The sequence below is a fragment of the Pelodiscus sinensis genome, chromosome 20, assembly GCF_052426305.1.
Source record: "Pelodiscus sinensis isolate ZL-2025 chromosome 20, ASM5242630v1, whole genome shotgun sequence".
NCBI classification, from domain to species: Eukaryota; Metazoa; Chordata; order Testudines; family Trionychidae; genus Pelodiscus; species Pelodiscus sinensis.
In genome coordinates, this window is record NC_143071.1 from 22082492 (window position 1) to 22097509 (window position 15018).

General features: G+C 49.6%; 1 protein-coding gene across 5 annotated transcripts in view; it reads left to right on the top strand.

Moving 5' to 3' along the window:
- The window catches only part of GAS7 (growth arrest specific 7), a 247939-nt gene that overhangs the window by 34671 nt on the left and 198250 nt on the right, over nt 1–15018 (top strand). The gene's annotated exons all lie outside the window — the stretch shown is intronic.

Consider the following 15018-nt stretch of genomic DNA (forward strand, 5'->3'; position numbering starts at 1 on the left):
GCTTAACTGGTGTCCCAAGGGAAGGAGGACTCAAACTCAGGTTTTCTGACTGATCGGTCAAGGGTCTTAACTACACGGCCAACCTTTCTCCATGGTACTGGGGCCTTCCCCTTCCCTCATAGTATTTGAGCACTTGATGTGTGTGCGCCATTGGGCAGATGTGAGGAGGTTTACAGGAGGATGGGGAGAATGTCTGGAGGTGACACATTCACCAGAAGGCAAGTTTTAAATGTACGGGGGGAAATATTTTTACATGTAACTATGAAATTACTATTTCAGGTTTAAATCTACTAGTTTTGCAAACACTGTGTATGTGTATGAGAGAGAGAGAGAGCCACCCCTTGTGTCCAATGAACACAGCAATGAGTGCTGTGGCCTTAGGGAGTTTCCTTCTCCAGCACAGTCTGCCCAGTGGCAGTTTGACAGCAGGCATGCACTGGCGACGTTGAATGGGCAGAAGCACTATGGATTCCCCACCCAAGCTGCAGACTGTGTGTTGTGTTATTACTGCTTTAGGTGCACCACATGTAGTTGCACCATCAGGGTTCATTTGGGGCAATGAGAGCACAACGCAGGGAGAATCCAGCCTCCCAAACACCACTGAAAATTACTGTGAGTTGGCTCCTAGTAGGCCTTTGCTGTGCAGTCTGCATGGGAGGAGAAGCAGGACAGGATGCGGGAGGAGGAGCATCCAAGGAAGGAGGTCCATGCCTAGGGCTGGCCAAGGTAATCATGTGATTCCCAGGAGGAAGCAGGGTTAGGCACCTCATGATCACCTGCCTTTAGTATGAGGCTGTCTTGTCTGTGCCCACTGTGGATCAGCCCCCTGAACCACTAACCTCTGGTAACGCAAGCCTTGGTCTTATTCTCTCTCTAGAGGTTAGTGATGGGTGTGCAGCAACCTCTCAGCATCCTTCTGGAGTGCACAGTCCCTGCTCCACTCAGCAGCCCCAGAACTCTGAGCTCTCTAATCCCAAAGAAATTGGAGATATCAGTTTGTAAGGTTCAACTAAAGACCAGCACTTTGCTTAACACATGCATACACCTAGATCTACTGTGATACCAGCTGTTAATTGGATTCTAAAAGAACAGAGACTCAAGTGTTGGTGAAACTGCTGGAAAGAAATGGTGACGTGTTGAACAAAATCACAATACGCTTTCTAGAGACTAAACTTCCTTAAATAAATGATCCTTTGTCTAGAAAAGTGAATCTCACTCAAACCTTCCTCCAGCCTTTTCAGCCAAGCCCAGGTGAGACTCCTCTTTTATGGAGCAAACTCACTGTCTATTTCTTAGGCGAGGGATACTAGAGTTATCTCCTGTGCCCCCAAATATACCAGAACAAAATTCAAGATAATTTCCCAGTTGCTGGTCTACTCCCTACTTTTACAGTCTTCCCAAAGTCCCTGTAAGCTCTTCATTAGCATTTGACTTAGAATGCTAATGGCAGCCTATTGTGAACAATGCTCAGTGTACATGTAAAAAGCTAAATGGAGAAACATCTCAGGTCTGGTGTAAAACCTCCTTTCACTGTTTCTGGTGGTCAACTCTGGCTGCATCCCCTAAGAACAAATTTCTAGTCTACATACATAGCTCCTTGCACAGTATCTGTACATTTCTCAGTGATATTGACCAGTGACACACCAGCTCTCCGGAGCAACCTCACATGGCACTCTTGGATAAATTAGCTTGTAAATATCAGAATCAGGCATTCCACTAACCTATGTGCATCTCTCATGCTCTCTACCTACGGGCAGCGAGAGGTCCCTCGGGCAGAGTAAGGAAGGGCCCTAAATGCGCAGGTGGTCAGGTTTCCTAGAGTAAACACTTGTCTCTCCTTGTCTGATTCCCTGACTCCTCCTCCCAGTGAAGTGGGGGTCTATGGGCTTTAAGTCCCACAGCCATAGGCAGGGAGGGGAAAGCCTTGGTCACTCTGGGGTAGGAGAGGAGCAGAGTAAAGTCCAACCAGTTTTCCTAATGTTTTTCATAAACATCCCTAAAGGTGTGAGATCAGAGCAACATCCTGGGCCAGGCTGCAGTGGGGCCCTGGGCCTGCCCAAAGTGAATGTACCTGAATGGTGCCTAGTTGGCCCTGTCCTCACCTCCGCCACCTTGTTGGGTAAAAGTCAACATGGTTTCTGTAAAGGGAAATCCTGTCTTACTAATCTGTTAGGGTATATCTACACTACCCTCCTAGTTCGAACTAGGAGGGTAATGTAGGCATACTGCACTTGCAAATGAAGCCCGGGATTTGAATTTCCCGGGGTTCATTTGCATAAGCCGGGCACCGCCATTTTTAAATCCCGGCTGGTTCAAACCCCGTGCCGCGTGTAGCCGTGCGGCATGGGGTTCGAACCAGCCGGGATTTAAAAATGGCGGCGCCCGGCTTATGCAAATGAAGCCCGGGAAATTCAAATCCCGGGCTTCATTTGCAAGTGCGGTATGCCTACATTACCCTGCTAGTTCGAACTAGCGGGGTAGTGTAGACATACCCTAAGAGTTCTTTGAAGGGGTCAATAAACATGTGGACAAGGGGGATCCACTGGATATAGTGTACTTAGATTTCCAGAAAGCCTTTGACAAGGTCCCTCACCAAAAACTCGTATGTAAATCAAGTTGTCATGGGATAAGAGGGAAGATCCTTTCATGGACTGAGAAGTGGTTAAAAGACAGGAAACAAAGGGTAGGAATAAATGGTAAGTTTTCAGAGTGGAGCGAGGTAACTAGTGGGGTTCCCCAAGGGTCTTTTCTGGGACAAATTGTCTTCAACTTATTTATAAATGATCTAGAGAAAGGGGTCAACAGTGAGGTGCTAAAATTTGCAGATGATACCAAATTGCTCAAGATAATTAAGACCAAAGCAGACTGTGAAGAGCTTTAAAAAGATCTCACCAAACTAAGTGATTGGGCAACAAAATGGCAAATGAAATGTAATGTGGATAAATGTAAAGTAATGCACATTGGAAACATTCATCCCAACTATAAATACAATATGATGGAAACTAATTTGGCAACAACTACTCAAGAGAGAGATCTTGGAGTCATTGAGGATAGTCCTCTGAAAACATCCACTCAGTGCGCAGTGGCAGTCAAAAAAGCAAACAATGTTAGTAATCATTAATAATGGGATAGAGAATAAGACAGAGAATATCTTATTGCCTCTGTATAAATCCATGGTACGCCCACATCGGATACTGCATACAGATGTGGTCACATCTCAAAAAAGATATATTGACATTGGAAAAGATTCAGAAAAGGGCAACAAAAATGATCAGGGGTTTGGAACAGGTCTCATTAGAAGAGAGATTAAAAAGGCTTGGACTTTTCAGCTTAGAAGAGAAGAGACTAAGGGTGGATATGATAGAGGTCTATAAAATCATGACTGTTGTGGGACAAGTGAATAAGCAAGTTATTTACTTATTTCCACAATATAAGAACTAGGGGCCACCAAATGAAATTAATAGGCAGCAGGTTTAAAACTAAAGGAAGTTTTTCTTCACGCAGCTCACAGTCACCTTCTAGAACTCCTTGCCAGAGGGTGTGGTGAAGACTAGGAATTTAACAAGGTTCAATAAAGAGCTAGATAGATTCATGAAAGTTAGGTCCAACAATGGCTCTTAGCTGTTTCTTTGGCGGTGGGTAACACGGGAGGGATCACATGAGGATTACCTGTTGTGGTCCCTTTCCTCTGGGACACCTGGCATTGGCCACTGTCAGCAGAAAGGGTACTGGGTTTGATGGACCTTTGGTCTGACCCAGTATGGCCGTTCTTATGTTCTTGTCTTCTTACCTTCCTGCCAGGGCCTGGGGCCTTGGCCCCACCTAGGCAGGGCTCCGTGATCAGCAGGCCATTGTGGATTCTGGCCCCGGCCCATGCCCAGGCTGCTCCAGGCCTCTAGCCTGAGACAGAGCGCACTGAGACAGAGCGCACCGTGATTGCCTACTGGCAGTCCCCATGGCCTCTCAGAACCCAAGCTGCTCCTTCTGTCAGATTGTTAGGAGCAGTCATACACGGCCCTGGAGTCTGGCATAGCTTGCCCACCCTACCCTCTGTCCTGGGGCCTGCCCCTCGGCTGCACACAGTCTCACAGCTTTCTTCATCAGGGCATTTAAACGCAGGCAGCTTAAGTGTGTCAGACACATAGTGATGGGCAAAGGGGATGAAGCCAGCTCTGGAGCTCTTGACAAAGGCCCAGTCACTTTGCCATGTGATCAGCCAAAAGGTGGCACAGGGGGCTGAGTAGCAGCACAGGGAACTGTTCTACCATCAGCTCATGTGGTCCTGATCTCCAGACCCTGCTGCTCTGGGTGTGTGTTGGGTATAGAAGAGCCGAGGAAAGTGAGAGTGCAGCACAGTGCACAGTGTTGTGGGTGGTTCCACTGTTACCACTGTGCAAAAGGGGTGCTAAACAGACACCCATTGAGATTGGAAGAAGACCCAAAGAGTGAGAAGAAAGCCTGTCTTCTGCGCGGAGTCGCTTGTGGAAACGAGAGGTTTGCTGGCAATTAAAGGGCATAGGAAACCTCTCAGGCCCAGCGTGAGGGGTTGTCCCATGGGAGGCATGGCAGAGTTCCAGGCTGGGGCTGGACTGTACTGTGTTTGGGAGGTGATGCATCAACAGCCAGCTCCTTCGTCCAGGCCAGCCCAGCAGTACTGGGCTCATTTCCCCCCAAACAATCTTTTGGGGGCACAAATTACTGTCAAAAGGCAAAATCTGTGCAAAGTTACCCAGCCTTATGCAGCAGCAAATTGGAGTGTACACAAATTATAATCGCAGCAAAATGCTGGCCCGTAGCCAAATGTTGGGTGTTTTACACTTAAAATCCACAATTTTCATGGTGTCTGACTAGTTCTGGGGCTCGTGGAAGGTTGATTTTTAAATAGTATCCAGGGGATTCAGATTACCCCCTCTCCCTGCCTCCCTCCCACTATGATAGGACTCTAGCCTAGGCCCTGCTCACAATGATTTAATTCCGCTCTGGCACAGAATCCTAGAATCCCAGGGTGGGCAGAGATCTCAGGAGTCATCGAGTCCAGCCCCCTGCCCAAAGCAGGACCCACCTCAAATAAATCATCCCACCCAGGGCTTTGTCAAGCCAAGACTTAAACACCTCTAGGGATGGAGATTCCACCACCTCCCTAGGGAACCCATCCCAGTGCTTCACCACCCTCCTAGTGAAATAGTTTTTCCTAATATCCAACCTAGACCTCCCCACTGTAACTCAAGACCATTGCTCCCTGTTCTGCCATTGGTCACTACTGAGAACGGCCTCTCTCCATCCTCTTTGGAACCTCCCTTCAGGAAATTGAAGGCTGCTATCAAATCTCCCCTCACTCTTCTCTTCTGCAGACTAAATGAGCCCAAATCCCTCATACTTCCTCATAGGTCAAGTGCTCCAGCCCCCTAATCATTTTGTTTGCCCTCTGCTGGACCCTCTCCAATGCATCCACATCCTTTCTTTCGTGGAGGGCCCAGAACTGGACACAATTCTCCAGATGTGGCTTCACCAGTGCCGAATAAAGGGAAATAATAGCTTCTCTAGATCTGCTGGCAGTGCTCCTCCTAATGCACCTTAATATGTCATTAGCCCTCTTGGCTACAAGGGCACACTGTTGACTCACATCCAGCTTCTCATCCAGTGTAATCCCCGGGTCCTTTTCTTCTGAAGAGTCTCCAGCAGTTTCATTCAGCAGAGAGCTGCTACCCCACAGGCTGTATCTCTAAGCAGGCAGAGCTGCAAAGGTACTGGAAGCTGCTCCAGCCTCTCTCTGTGTCCGGGGCCAAAGTGCTGCTGCCAGCTGATCACTCTGTTGCTGGATGCTGGAGGTTAAAGGCTGCCCGGGAGAAGCACTGCAGCTGCACAGTGCACACAGTGTCATGGGCACGATGTAAACGTTCATCTCTGTAACTGGTGGAAATGTTCCAAACACGAGAAACTTCTGAATGGAGCCCGATGTGTGCACTTAGGGGAGCCCAGGCCGGTGTACACAATGCTCGCTGCGTGCTTGGGTGGGGCAGACACCTGTTGTGCCAGTGCAATGGACCCCGACTCGTTTGAATTTTGTTTGCCCTCCGCTGGACCCCCTCCAATGCATCCACATCCTTTCTTTCGTGCCAGTGCAAGGGAGCCCAGGCTGGTGAATTGTGACCTATGTGCTGGTGTGGGAGAGGCATGCATGGAATGCAAGCACTTTCCCCTCACATCCCTTAGCTTCCGGGTAATGAGATGAAAAGCAAGTTGCGTCCCAGAGCACACAGCTTTTGCCTCCTCTACCCTCCCGAAATTCTGCCCTTGAAGGCAGCTTCTGCCCCGGCACGGCACCTTTGGGTAGGCATGGAGCCCTGAGGGAGAAAAAACGAAAAGAAAAGGAAAAGAAAGGCCTGATCTTTACTTTTAAACTTTTCGCAGATCCCTTGCAGTACTGTCGTGGACCACCAGCGGTCTGTGGACTACAGGTTGTGAGCCACTGCTCTACCCATTAGCTCAGCACACCTTGATCCCTCCCTGTCTCTACACAAGTGCGAGACTCAGGTGTCTGTACTAGGGCTGAGCAAATCACTGACTTTTTCATTGAGGGGCCAAACTGAAAAATTAGGGGCGGAAGGAAGCTGTGTTTGATTTAGTCTGATGGCGAGCCCAATTTTCTTGCTGAAATGAAAAATCCTAATAATTTTGTTTGATCTCAAAGCATTTTTTCATATTTCCATTCAAAATAATAACTCAGAGCAAACTGGCCAATAAACCTTTTGAGTTTTTATCTTTTTTTTTTTTTTAATTTCTTGTTGAAACTGCTTGCCAGATTTAGCTTGTATTCGGAAATCACTGGTGTGCTCTGAAATGGTCTTTTTCACAGACAGGTTTTTGCTCAGCTCTAGTCTGCACAGGGTGCAGCTAACTAAGATCACCCCATTAGCCTGTACCAACCCCCTGGGGGGTGAGGTTTTGCACACCAAAACCCTGCTGATCTTTCAAATCCCCATCCTTTCCCTTCCCTGCAGTGCCACGCACTGATTGCCCCTCCTCCCCCAGTGCTCTCCCCTGTACACGCCAGCTCATACCACCTCAAGCCGCACCTCCCATGCAGATTGCATAGAATCCTAGGTTTGGAAGAGACCTCAGGAGGTCATTGCATCCAGCCCCCCTCACAGGAAACAGGTTTGTCCTGGAGCCCTGCCCAGAGGCTTGGGATCAAATATGACATAAAGGACGTTTGATTCCCTGAGAACAGGCAGGGAAAATAAAAGGGGCAAATAAGTCTGGTTGTTGTTTGTCTTACTGAACAGTGATTCGAGGAGCTCTGTGTTGAATATCCATAACCTAGCCTTTAGCATCCATAGCCTTTAGCATCTGTGACATAACAAAGCCGGGCACATTTATCTGCCTGTCAATGGAACACATCTGCCCCCAAACTCCAATCCCACACATGAGGGAAAATACAGAGACCAGGTTCAGAGAAGTAAAGGAAGCTATAAAATAATATTTAGCACACAGAGAAAGGGGAAGCTGAAAACAATGAATCATAGAATACTAGGACTGGAAGGGACCTCGAGAGGTCATCGAGTCCAGTCCCCTGCCCTCAGGGCAGAACCAAGTACTGTCTAGACCATCCCTGATAGACATTTATCTAACCTGCTCTTAAATATCTCCACAGATGTAGATTCCACAACCTCCCTAGACAATTTATTCCAGTGTTTGAATACCCTGACAGTTAGGAACTTTTTCCTAATGACCAACCTAAACCTCCCTTGCTGCAGTTTAAGCCCATTGCTTCTTGGTCCATCCTCAGAGGCCAAGATGAACAAATTTTCTCCCTCCTCCTTATGACAGATACCTGAAAACGGCTATCATGTCCCCCCTCAATCTTCTCTTTTCTGAACTAAACACACCCAGTTCTTTCAGCCTTCCTTCATAGGTCATGTTCTCTAGACCTTTAATCATTCTTGTTGCTCTGCTCTTGACCCTCTCCAATTTCTCCATATCTTTCTTGAAATGCAGTGCCCAGAACTGGACACAATACTCTAACTGAGGCTAACCAGCACAGAATAGAGTAGAAGAATGATTTCTCATGTCTTGCTCACAACAATCCTGTTAATGCATCCCAGAATCATGTTTGCTTTTTTTGCAACAGTGTCACATTGCTGACTCATATTCAGCTTGTGGTCCACTATAATCCTTAGATCCCTTTCTGCCGTACTCCTTTCTAGACAGTCGCTTCCCATTCTGTATGTGTGAAACGAATTGTTCCTTCCTAAGTGGAGCACTTTGCATTTGTCTGTATTAAACTTCATCCTGTTTACCTCAGATCATTTCTTCAACTTGCCCAGATCATTTTGCATTATGACCCTATCCTCCAGATTAGTCGCAACCCCTCCCAGCTTGGTATCATCTGCAAATAGCAGAAGCTAGGAACTATAGAAAAATGGTGAGGGCTAAAAGGAAGTCTTGGCCAGCAGAATTGTGGACAATAAAATGGAGCTTTTAAAGTAATTTAGAACCAAGAATTCATTATGACTTTTTTGTGGTTTTCCACTGGTGGCTGCCTAGGGCTGAGAGTGGGGCCTAGGGCTGACAGCAAGGGCTACCGCTGTCAACTGTCATCCCTATGCATGGCAGGCCTCTCTCTGTCAAAACTATGCTGGAAGCACACAGCCTGATGGAATGGACAGAGCAATCTGGTTTGCTTGGTAAGCTTGATCCATGCAAACAGTGTATGTTTCAAGACAAGCAAATGTAAATGTGTACTTCTAAGTACAAATACCGTGGGCCATACTTACAGGATGCAATATTACCCTGGGAAGCAGTCATGCTGAGAGATTTGGGGCTCATGGTGGATAATCATGGAGTGTGGCCAAGTGAGCTAATGTGACCCTGAGCTGTATAAACAGGGGACTCTCAAGCACGTGTCGAACGGTCATTTTACCTTTTCTAGAATCCAGTGCTCGGTTCTGGTGGTCACAGTTCATGAAAGATGTTGACAAATTGGAGAGGAGTCAGAGAAGAGCCACAAGAGTGATTAAAGATTAGAAAATCTGCCTTATTTGAAAGACTCAAGGGGCTCAATCCATGTGGCTTAAGCAGAAAGTTCAAGGGTGGCTTGCTTACAGTCTATAAGTAACTGCACGGGGCACAGGTATTTAACATGATCCCGTGGCTGAACCTTGAAATTAGACAAATTCATGCAGGAAGCAAGGTGTACATTTTTAATGGAGAAATTAACCATTGGAACAATTTACCATGGGTCAGGAGGGATTCTCCATCACTGGCAATTTTTAAATCAAGATTGGCTGTTGTCTTAAAGCTCTTCTCTGGCCTGTGCCATACACAATGGGCCCTAGGTTCTGAGAGTACCAAACATGAGATGACTGTGACTTTCTGCATAGCTCTCCACCAGATGGCTCCTCCAGGAGACACATCCAAAACCAGAAGACTTCAGAAAGTTCAGAGAAGAGCAATAGGACTGCTCATGAGGCTCCGCAACAGCTCTGGATGGAAGCAGGCTGCATGCAAGGCCTGTTCAGGTCATAGAAGGACAAATGGTTTTCAGTCCAGAAGAGCCCTGATATCCTGCATTGCCTGACAGTGACTCCTGCATCCAGCCCACATCTTGTGGTTGAGTGAGAACTTATCCTTCAGAGACATCCATCCTTGCTTTGGAGATTTGCAGTGAGGGAGTCTGTCAGGTCCCTTGAGACTCTGTTCCAATGGGTCTGTCCCTTCAGGGTTAACAGATTGCATCTTATTTTGAGTTTGAACTGAGTTTCCAGCCATTGACTCTCATTAGCCCTTTGTGAGATTAAAGAGCATGCTGCCACCTCTTCCCCCGTGGTGATATGAAGAGGACGAGGTCCAGCCACAGAAAGAGGAATGGTGTTCTGGTGGATGATGCCTGGAAATGGAGCCCTGGGCATGCATGGCTGGGGCTAGTCCTGGGATTGGGGCCAGTGAGAGGGAGGTGAGGTTTCCTGGCGTAGGGCGATGTACGAGGAGATGCCTGAGTAGGACAGGTGGGGAGTGAAGTTGGCTCTAGTCCAGGGCGGGTGGACAGACGAGCTTTAAGGAGCTGCAGGAGAGTTTTCCATTTGGATGTCAGGCAGGGATTTTGTTGGCTGTTGCAAGATGGCTGCTGTGGATGAGCGAGTGAATTACCAGCAGTCTGTAGGTGTGCAGGCGCCGCTCTGGTGAAGCAGCAGCACAAGGAGAAACTGAAGTTAATTAGGCTGAGTTTGGGGGTGGTGGCACACTGGGGAATCCCTAAGTCTGTAGGCCTCAACATTTCAACATGGAAGGTTGAGGAGAATGTGAAATCATGGGGCAAGGGACCCGGACCTCCATCACTCTGAGGCTGGCCTGGGGCAACATCTGTTTGTGTTTCTAGTGTCTCTGGTCCTGTGGTACTATGCTGTGGCTACAGCGTGCTGAGAGACACAGTGGGCAGGCAGGTACCAGCCCAAGAATCAGGATTTATTAGATTTGTAGTAACTAAGAGCTATGTTGGTTGTCATAACAACCGAGCTGATGTACTGGAGCATTCACATGACTTGACCCGCTTCGCTTTCTAAATATAAACCTGCTTTCACACTGCGTGTCTGAGACACGGGGCCAATTGTTGTGTAAGAATGAGCAGGGGAAAAGGAGAAATGCAGAATGGATAAAAATATTGAGGTAGGTGCAGCTGGGACCCTGTGCTGAGTTCTGTGTGTGCCCAGGGCACCAGCCAGGGCTGGCACCCCCCACCAGGCTCCATAGGTGCCCAGGGTATTATCCATGGGTGGCACCACAAACCAGGCTATCACATTGCAAACTCATGTCTAAGTGAGCGTTCAGGATCCTAGATGCCTCCCTCTCTTGCACTAGGGGCATGGGGTCAGTTACCCTCCAAGTAATCAGCGGAGCTCATCAGACGACAGTGCTTCTGGGGGTCGCTTTGTCCTGCTTCTCAGTCCCCACTGAGGGTCTCAGAGGCTCCTACGTTAGCGTCCTGTGTAAATGTAACTAGTGCCCTCTCCTAGCTGAGCTGTGAACATGTGACATCCTCTGGAACTAGTACGTGGGAGCAGGGCTTAGCTGTGTGCCTCTGGCGAAGCTCCAGCCCTGAATTTGCCAGCATGTGCTGCGAGCTACCGCAGCTCTGGAGAGTTACACAGATGTTTCCTCTCTAGGATCCCTCCGTCCAATGGGGGTGTTCCTGTCATTTGAAAATGGGAAATGATTGTTCTCTGTTAAACAAGCTGAGCTCATCTCGCAGGGTACCCTCCCCAGCTGGGAAGGGCTCTGGGGCTATGTGCAGTGCTTGGAGCGGCTGAGGCTCGCTGCTGGGCTGAGAGACCCTGCTGAATGCACCAGCGGTCCTGGGAGACCACCAGGAAGCGTAACTACCACTGGAGCCCGAGCTGATAGAAGTCTGAGAGAAAGGGAAATGTCTGGAAGTAGCCTGCTGCACCAGCTCCCTGGCTGCAAGCAGGCTCTGCTGTAGGGCTGCCCACTTCCAGCGCAGCCAAATGCTGGGAGGCAGGATGCCGCACAGGCCTCAGGGCGGCAGTTTCTGGTCTGTAAGAAACACTCTTGTTCCGCAGGCATGAGTGTGCAGCAATTCCTAGCCTGGTACAAACCGGGACGGGCAAAATATGGCCCACAGGCTGAATCTGGCCTACCAGACATTTGGATCTGGCCTAGCACTATACTCAGGGACATAAAGTTCTGTGGCCCAGTGGAACCCTCAGGCAGGCTTTCCTACTGCCTCAGCCCCACACATTGCTCAAAGGGGTCACACTCCCCGGGGGGGGACTTCTATATGCTGGCCCTGCCCAAGCACAACCCTCACAACTTCATTTGGCTGGAAACTGGCCAAGGGGAGCTTCCTGGGCTGTTTGTGGGTGTGTACTACACTGGAGACTTCCTGTCCCCTACCCAAGGGGTGTTGAGGTGCAAACGTTGGCTCCATCAAGCAGCCACTGTCAGTGGTGTGTAGGTCTGTGGCAGCCAGGGAGCCTGTCAGAGGGCCTTGCTGCTTGGGAGCTGTCTTCAGTAAGCGCCTCCCAGCCAGAGCCTGCACCTGGTACCTCATCCCCTCCCACTCTCCAACTCCCTCCCTGTCACAACCCAAACCCTCTGCACCCCAGTCTCTTGCCATAGATCCCAACCCCCTCCTTCCCAGACACCACATCCCCTCATTCACACCCTCCAGTACTGTCATAGAAAAGTGCAGCCCTTGACCACTTACCAAATTCTTGGAGTGCCCCCCCATCAAAAATTATTGCCCAGCCCTGGACTAAAGGTCACAGTGATCCCTCTAGGCCTTAGAATCTATGAGATTCTAGTAGCCATCGTCTCTTGCTGTGCTTCTGATACTGGTTCTGCAGGGGGGTTGACATGCTACTGGAGGGGTATTTGACAGTCTGCTCTGAGAAGTTATAGATTTCTAGCTCTGCTATATTGGCTATAATGGAATGGTTCTTCCTGGTCTCCCTAGCTATGAGTATGCATGTGGGGCGAGGTTTCTGTGAAAGCAGTTTTCCCCTACCACTGCCTCCTCCAACCCCTTACAGCATGAACTTTCTCTGTCTCTCAAAGGAGCTTTGTTCAGAAACCCTGACTTCTCTGCTTCCCATATTTGCTATCTCTTTGTGACATTCTGTGACTGGTCTCAGATAGGCAGCTGTGTTAGCCTGTATCTGCAAAAACAAGGAGGAGTCTTGTGGCATCTGAGGGTACGTCTACACTACAGCGCTAGTTCGAACTAACTTAGTTCGAATTAGTTAATTCGAACTAAGCTAGTTCGAACTAACGCGTCTAGAACTAAAAACTAGTTCGAACTAGCGTTTTGCTAGTTCGAACTAGTAAGTCCACATTGAGTGGACTCTGAACAGGGCTTAATGATGGCCGGAAGCAGTGCCGGCAGGGCATAAAAGGAGGACTTAGAGCATGGAGATGCTGTCTCAGGCTAGCCGAGGGCTGCGCTTAAAGGGTCCCGACCCCCACCCCGGACACACAGTTCTAAGGGGTGCCCCGCTTGCAAAGAAGTTCTGGCTTGGAGTGCCCTGAGTGCCCACACTGGGCACATCACACCACTCGGCCATCAGCCCGGCTGCACTTGCCGCAGGCTGCCATCTGGGGAGAGGGGGTAATTGGGGGGCTGCAGGAGAGCTTCCACCCCCAGAAGCCCGCAGAGCCAGCCCAGTCCTCCCCATCGGGGGCTCGTACCCCATTCCTCCCTCACCTCCTTCCACTTGCCCTTCCCTAGCCCCCCTTCTTCTTGATGTACAAAATAAAGATAACGTTTCTTCCAACATTGACTCTGTCTTTATTGAAAAAAACTGGGGGAGACTGGGAAAAGGAGGTGGGAGAGGGGAAGAGAAAGGCTGGGAGAGGGGAGGGCAACTAACATGATCAGGGGTTGGGAACAGGTCCCAGATGAAGAGAGGCTACAGAGACTGGGACTGTTCAGCTTAGAAAAGAGGAGACGGAGGGGGGACAGGATAGAGGTCTCTAAAAGCAGGGGTTGGGTGGAGAGGGTGCATTCAGAAAAGTTCTTCCTGAGTTCCCATAAAGAAGGACTAGAGGACACCAAAGGAAAGGACTGGGTAGCAGGCTTGAAACTAGTAAGAGAAAGTTGTTGTTCTTGACAAAGCAAATAGTTAACCTGTGGAACTCCTTGCTGCAGGAGGCTGTGAAGGCTACAACTAGAACAGAGTTTAAAGGGAAGTGAGATAAAGTGATGGAGGTTGGGTCCATGGAGTCCTATTAGCCAGAGGGTAGGAGTGGTGTCCCTGCCCAAAGTTTGTGGAAGGCTGGAGAGGGATGGCACGAGACAAATGGCTTGGTCATTGTCTTCGGTCCATCCCCTCCAGGGTCCCTAGGGTTGGCCGCTGTGGGCAGACAGGCTACTGGGCTAGATGGACCTTTGGTCTGACCCAGGACGGCCATTGTAAGCTCAGGGTCGGGGGTCTCAGTGGACCCCCTTGATTTTCATGCACACCTGCTCCTGGGTGGCCAGGCTGGCAGCTCTCCTGCCCTAGACGGCCACTTTCCTGTGCCTAGTGCGGAGATCATGGACAAGGTCCACGATGTCCGCACTAGTCAGGAAGATGCCCGCCTCTTGCGGTCCAGGGCAAGCTCCCGGGAGCCGCCAGCCTGGTCCCGGCAAGAGGGGGTGGGCTGGGGGGCATCGGGTGGGTGGCTCTGTGCCGTGCCAGGTGCAGGGTCTGCTAGCTGGGTGCTGGCAGGCTTGCACCTGGCACGGGCACCGTAGCCAGCCCGTGCCCCTTTAAGGGGTCCGGGGCCGGGAGGGGGGCATAGAGTTTCCCTGGTGTTGGCCAGAGTGGCCACCAGGGAAACCTGGGGAGGGCTAGCCTCCCACTAGTTCGAACTAAAGGGCTACACAGCCCTTAGTTCGAACTAGCTAGTTCGAACTAGGCGTTAGTCCTCGTAAAATGAGGTTTACCTAGTTCGAACTAAGCGCTCCGCTAGTTCGATTCAAATTCGAACTAGCGGAGCGCTAGTGTAGCGCATAGGAAAGTTAGTTCGAACTAACGTCCGTTAGTTCGAACTAACTTTCTAGTGTAGACATACCCTTAGAGACTAACAGATTTATTAGGGCATAAGCATTGTGGGTAAAAGTGGGTTTTATGTAATGATCTGTTAGTCTTTAAGGTGTCACAGGACTGCTCCTTGTTTATTCTGCGACTGGGGAGCCTCAGGGCTGCGTCCTTAGCCTGTGGGGTGCAGGGAACAGCCAGAAGTTGGCTTGTGGGAGCGGGCTTGCCAGGAATGGCAGGTCAGGCAGGGGGTGATTGCTACCAGGTGCTCTGGTGGCCCCCTGAGCTGCATGGGGACTTTAGTTCCCTGCAAGCACTCCCAGGGCTGAAGCGTAGGGGCTAAGGGTTGGAAGTTTCAAAAGAACTTTTTTCAAAGGACCTTTTAGCCATTTTTCAATTGTGCCAGTGCAGAAGGGGTGGGAGGAGTCCCTGCAGCCACAAGTTCCTACATCTTTAAACTCCCCTTTCTCTTGCAATGATA